This window comes from Cucumis melo, unplaced genomic scaffold (assembly GCF_025177605.1).
Source record: "Cucumis melo cultivar AY unplaced genomic scaffold, USDA_Cmelo_AY_1.0 utg001436l, whole genome shotgun sequence".
Lineage (NCBI taxonomy): Eukaryota > Viridiplantae > Streptophyta > Magnoliopsida > Cucurbitales > Cucurbitaceae > Cucumis > Cucumis melo.
Window position 1 is genome coordinate 22,501 of NW_026124590.1, and position 5,442 is coordinate 27,942.

Sequence of the window (5,442 nt, forward strand, 5' to 3'; positions counted from 1 at the left end):
ATTCATACATGTACACACACGAATTGAACATAGATACATTCACCGAATCATTGATAAAGCAATTCTATTTGGCGAGAAAAAAATTTTCAATAACTTGTTGATCCCTATCCCCAGATTTCAAAATTTATCGTTTTTTAATTTCTTGGCTTAGTGTGAGATCGAAATATACCTAACCTAATCTTAACAATGAGTGAATCAATGAGTGAAAGTATGAGAAATGGAGTTTAATCCTGTTTATAGCATATGGCAGACCAATTCCCGAAGGGTACTAGCCTTCGTATTATTTAAATAAAAAAAGAATAAAATAAAAAAAGAATATTTTTTTTTCTAATATTTATTATTTTTGTTTATTTTAGAGGTTTCCTCTAATCACTACTAATCACTATTTTCATTTGATATTCTATAATATAAGTAATATAACTATATATTCCAATTTGCAAATTTATGTATATTATTTAAATGAAATAAATAAAAAAAAATGCAATTTAAAATAAAATAATTTCTATATAGAATTATATGGGGAATGGTGATTAGAATGAACGATTCATAAATAGAAATCACAAATAAAAAAATTTCGATGGAATAATGAAAGAAAGAAAAATACGTCGAATTGCATCATATTAGTCCATTATATTTATTTTATATTGACAATTTCAAAAAACTATTCATACTATGATCATAGTATGATGGCAGTCGGGCAAGTATGCCCCCATCGTCTAGTGGTCCAGGACATCTCTCTTTCAAGGAGGCAGCGGGGATTCGACTTCCCCTGGGGGTAGGGTACTACGAAAGGAAGTTGATCATGGATTATCAACAAGCTTGGAATTGATTCTTCCCGGGTCGATGCCCGAGCGGTTAATGGGGACGGACTGTAAATTCGTTGGCAATATGTCTACGCTGGTTCAAATCCAGCTCGGCCCAATATATCGCGTATCCACCATAAAATGATATAACCTATTTGTCCTTCTACAGAAATACTTGACTTGATATGAAAGAATAAAAAAAAAAACTCTTTTTTTATTCATTGACAGATTGATAATCAATCAATTTTACAATAACGAAAAAATAAATATTAATCCATGCTTCTCACACTAAAGTCCATGTCTCCGCGCATATCAATCTATTACTTTATTACTCGCGTCTCTGTCTGGTAGAATATGACAATTCGAATCAAAAATCTACATAGAAAGGTTTGAAGGAAATTAAATCAACAACATATGTTGTACACTTTATTTCCCTGGGATTGTAGTTCAATTGGTCAGAGCACCGCCCTGTCAAGGCGGAAGCTGCGGGTTCGAGTCCCGTCAGTCCCGATGGATCCAAATCCAATAAAAAAAAAATACATCAATTAATCTCTTCCTTTCCTGTGAAAGAGAGAACAAATAACATAACTGAATTTTATTCCAAACGGGATCTCTCTTATTTTTTTTCCACATTTTTCAACAAAAAAATATGGGAATTTTGATTTCTTCAACGAGTACTAATTGATGGGAGAAAGACATATGTGCCATATGTGAATTACCACAATTATTGGTAGCATCATATTCAGGATTCGAAGGCGTACTGGGTCTAGTTGATTACGCCCGATTTTTCTAATGAAATAGAGTACTATACGTTTCCGGAAAGCACATACATAAAGGGAATTTGGACGATACAAAATAAAGTTTACATAGTAAACTTTGATCTAATTTTTCGTCTGAAAGCAAAATATATCCGTTCTGGCTCCGATTTTTTGTAACCTCAATTAGTAAATTCAATTACTAATTTGAATTTGAAATAATCTATCTTATTAAAATTTAACACTTAACTTTTGATATATACGTCCCACTACTAATTCAAGGAAAGAGGATATTAATACAAACAAGGATCCCATCTATCTCTCTTAGTGAGGTAATTAAGAATTTTTGAAAGTTTAAGTTTCGTTTTTATTTCTTTTTTTTAAGAAGATTTTATAAGTACAAAAAAAGGAAGGAGTTTAGTTCGAACCTACCTCCTTTTCCTTTTTTGAATTTCGCTGCTATTCTTTGCTTGAGTTTGTTTATAAACAATGTAAGGGTAAAGGTAGTCTGATGAGACTTCATCAGATGATTGCATTGAATAAGAGGGCAGTAGATTATAGAAAAGAAAGAATGCAAAAAATTATAAATAAAAAAAAGTAACGAAATTCTTGATTGCATCAGGAATCCCATTTTGTTTAAATTCGGTATGGATAAAAGATCTTCCTATGTTATACTATTCAATTCTCGACGATGAATCGATTTGATAGCTCCGATATTGTTATTCATGATATTTTAATACGATTCGATATCATCGAGATGCAACGCATCCCCTTGAATTTACAAGCGAAACATTTATCATCTCTATGGGATTAAATCCCGAGTTATTGCGAATAAAAAATGAAACGATGATATTATGGAAGTAAATATTCTCGCATTTATTGCTACTGCACTGTTCATTCTAGTTCCGACCGCCTTTTTACTTATAATATACGTAAAAACAATCAGTCAAAGTGATTAATTTGAATTAACCTTGACGTTTTAGTTCTTATCAATGATTGAAGATAAGAAAAATGAAAAGCATTAAAATTTCGCGTCTTAAATGAAATTGGCGGACTAGAATTATCAGTATTCTACGAGAGAAGTATTCGATAAGATCCGATAGTATGGTAGAAAGAAATATATGAATCCTTCTACCATACTATCTATTATTGTTATTGAAGTGTATAAATATAAAATTGTACTCTATAAAAATAGAGGTTGAATATCGATCAATTTGAATATAGATGAATATACAATATATATCTTTCTATTTATATATAGATATCATATCAATTACATATATGTAATATTAATCTAATATACATAGTGGCCCAATTCTATTTCTTTGCTTCATAATTCATGTTGATTAGAATGAATCTGAAATCAAATAATCGAAAGGCCACTAATTTTTTTTTAGCATTCGAAAGAAGTAATTGATTGAGCAGTTGACAGATGATCCAGGAGTTCGGTTCCATGGGAACTTTTTATCTTCGGATTTCGAAAAGAATTAGCAAACCCCATTTTTATTTAACGTTTGAAGCATGATATGAAATGAGTTCCCTAAAACAAGAAAAAATCCTATTTTGAAAATAACTAAAATACTAATAATAATAAATAAAAGAAGTGGTAAGCACGTAATATGTGGGTGGCTACCCCGAGGTACTATCTTATTATGAGGTAGTATATTATTATGCGTAGTATCTCATTGGACAACCACTATGTCTATGTTCTTTCGTGTTGAAAGTATGGATCCACTTAAAAACTTATAATCCGAACTCTTTTTTTTTTTACTTTTCAAAATAAAAGAAAAAAAGTTTTGCAGAACGATCTATAAAATAAACCAAAAACAATACAGTTTTATTTTTCAATTAGTAGTACTTCTAGAGTCCACTTCTTCCCCATACTACGAGGGAAAGAGAAAATGTAAAGACTACCATTAAAGCAGCCCAAGCGAGACTTACCATATCCATGTGAATTATGTCCCCTATCTCTATGAATATAAAAGAATTATTCCATTATTGCTCACTAATAATTATTATTCACTAATAATAGTGGAATCACTAGCGCATAGTCAAAAAGAGATTCGGGCACAACACCATTGATGAAACAATACAAAAAATCGAATTATCCCAAGTTATTATATGATTTCTAGTATAATCGAAAAAATTCAGTACAAATAAATAAAAGAGGCAGAAAAACTCTTGGAAGTATCAAAAGAATGTTAGTAACATGTAGGAATAATAAGACCTAGTCTTTCTTTTGTTGTCCTGCATTTCATTACATTAAGTAAAAAGTCTCAAAATAGAGAATCAAGATAGTATCTATCACATAACCCTACTATTATTCCTTTCTCATTTGATCTAATCTTTACTGTCCCCCCGATTGTTTCATAGAGACAATCGGAAGATGGGATGGCCTATTACATGCGTGGTTAGAGCTTATCGAAAAGAAATAAGTTCTTTTTTTAAGATTAAAATAAAAAAAAAAGCCAATTATTCATTCAATATAATATTGATTGAATGCTCGAGTACTCAGATACTTTCATGAGTCCGTATATCAAGTATCTTCCTCCTTTCCGTAAGGAAAAATGAAATTATATTCCCTAATTCAAGACCCAATGAGTAGACACTACATTAGTAGTCGAAGGGCTATCATCTCAAGATTTAACGATTATTTTTCATTACTCTACTAAATTCTGGAAACGAAACCTATACGCAAGGATTTATAACATTTTAGAGAACCCCAACGATGCTTAGAATCAAGCAAATCTAAAGATGCTTTTCTTCTAAAAAAAATGATAAAGTTATATCAGCAAAACAGAAGAGGGTATTTTGATTCTTTTGTTTGTTGCTGAGGCGACACCCGGATTTGAACTGGGGAAAAAGGGATTTGCAGTCCCCCGCCTTACCGCTCGGCCATGCCGCCAAAACGATACAAAATATTGGATTGGCTCTATCTCTTAGATAGATAGTATCTTACAACACACAATATCTAAAACGAAAAACCGCAAAACTTTGCTTTTTCTATTGAAAAAAAAATGTGGATTTTCATTCACAAAAGCAAAAAATCAGGACAAATGGGAACCGTTAACTTTAACTATTGACTGTGAATTCATAAATGATTCTTGGATTGAAATTGCAAATTCGGTTTCCCTAATGATATAAGAAAACAATCCAAAAATGGATACCTTACCTAAATAAATAAAAATTGATAGATAACTAATCATTACTAATCCATCCGTATTGATTCGTTTCCATAACCATAAAAAAATCCTTATTAATGACAATTTTAATAGCGATTATGAGTATATGTAAACCCCAGAACATAAACGATTACTATTATCTAAATCTAATATCTTATATATATATAAGATGTTTATAGGAAATGTTCGGAATTCTGTTTTTAGAATTTTTTTTTTCATTATCATTAAATAGAAAATATAAATTTTTGATAGAGTACGACATGTGATGTTCCCCATAGAACTGTAATAAAGGAGGCGATATATATAACTAACTATATATATATATCTGCACATGTTTATTAATAAATACAAGTCCTTATACATACTTCAATCGCATTCTACGAATTCTACTAAAAAAAATATAGGTATAGGTAAAATATCTCTCTTCTATGCGAATTTTTTTTAACAGTGAAATCTACGAAAAAGTTCCATGTTGTTAAATAAAAAAAATTCTATATTGTTTCTTCAGATCAAATCCCGAATCTATTTATAGTACCCAATCCGATTGGAATATCATAATAATGGTAGAAATTGACTCACTTTTGTTTTGATATAGATATTTTATACAAAACTCCATAATTCTAAATAGAATTTACCAATTCATTTGTAGTTGTTGCAAATTCCAATTTAATTTGAGTATCAAAGTCTCTTTATTCCTACGTT

The 5,442-nt window shown here is 30.4% G+C and overlaps 3 non-coding genes across 3 annotated transcripts; 2 read left to right on the forward strand and 1 right to left on the reverse strand.

Annotated features, from left to right (window-relative positions):
- Positions 1-837: 837 nt before the first annotated feature.
- On the forward strand, positions 838-921 carry TRNAY-GUA (transfer RNA tyrosine (anticodon GUA)). The gene has a single exon. It is a non-coding gene; the product is annotated as a tRNA-Tyr (tRNA).
- A 318-nt stretch (positions 922-1,239) lies between these two features.
- On the forward strand, positions 1,240-1,313 carry TRNAD-GUC (transfer RNA aspartic acid (anticodon GUC)). The gene has a single exon. It is a non-coding gene; the product is annotated as a tRNA-Asp (tRNA).
- A 3,078-nt stretch (positions 1,314-4,391) lies between these two features.
- Positions 4,392-4,463, reverse strand: TRNAC-GCA (transfer RNA cysteine (anticodon GCA)). The gene has a single exon. It is a non-coding gene; the product is annotated as a tRNA-Cys (tRNA).
- Positions 4,464-5,442: the final 979 nt, after the last annotated feature.